Source organism: Panthera leo, chromosome D3 (genome assembly GCF_018350215.1).
Source record: "Panthera leo isolate Ple1 chromosome D3, P.leo_Ple1_pat1.1, whole genome shotgun sequence".
Taxonomy (NCBI): Eukaryota; Metazoa; Chordata; class Mammalia; order Carnivora; family Felidae; genus Panthera; species Panthera leo.
The window spans coordinates 10,712,586-10,713,686 of record NC_056690.1 but is presented as its reverse complement, the minus strand read 5'-3'; positions in this window follow the sequence as shown (position 1 = coordinate 10,713,686).

Sequence of the window (1,101 nt, the reverse complement as noted above, 5' to 3'; positions counted from 1 at the left end):
AGGGAAGGAAAGTGAGGCTCTTAGAGTGTGTTTACCAAAGGTTGCAAAGAAACCAGACGCTCTGAGAGTCCAAATATATCATGCACTGGGCCACCGTGTCATCCGTGTCCCAGAGTGGGGACCCAGGGGTATGCTCTTTCTGACGGTGAGGAACCCGGGAGGGTGGGGGCAACGGAGGCTGGGGGGAGGGTGGGCCAGGCGCATGAGGAAGATTTTTGTCAGGTGGAAAAGGGAAGCGTGGCATCCGGGGAAGGGAGCTCAGAAGGAACAGAGGTGCTGGCCGCGTGTAAACAGCAGGGTGTTCAGGGAATGGGGAACCCTCCCCGGGACAGAGCGGGAGGGGGTGGCGGCGGGGGGGGGGTACAAGATGAGATCAGAAAGGGGCGCGAGGGCTGGACGCTGAGGGGCCCCAAACGCCTCCGGCAGGTGATGGTGAAGCGGGGCACCGGGAGAGCCAGGGACGTGCCAGGGCGGGGGGCGGAGCGAGCCTGCGGAGCCGCCGGGGAGGGGACGTCGGCCCCAGCTCCAACCTGCTGTCCTGCCGCCCAGCCCTCGGAAAGACGCCGAAGACGCGAACCTCCCCAGGGGCTGGGAATCGGGGAGGGGTACGAGTAGAGCGCCGACTCCCCTGTCTTGACTTATTTGCCTTATTCCTCTTTTAAAAGCGATGCTACTAGAGAGAGTGCTGACCCCAATCAGGAGGTCTCGCGAACGGAGGCATTTCAGGCAGGGCAGCCGGAATATTTGCGGGACCCGCCTCTCCTGGGACCCTCTCGAGCGCCCCTTATCACCGCTGATTTTACCAGAAGCATCTAGGAGTAAGCCTCCTAATTTCATTCTCTAACTGCCCCTCTCCGGCCTCCTGCTCTCTTTACCCTTCAGGTTTTATCTCAGCTTCCGCCGGATCCGCTACGGCGAAACCGACAGGCTGGAGACTGAGAAAGGAGGGCGGCTGGCGGGGAGGAGCCCCGAGACCTCCCCGGGACCTCGCGGGAGCCTGTGCCTTTAAGGGAGGGGGCGGGACCAGCTTTCGGGGCGTGTCCTTGGGCGGGGCCAGCGGGGGCGGGGCCAAGGTGGGGCGGGGCGGGGACGAACCGGGGA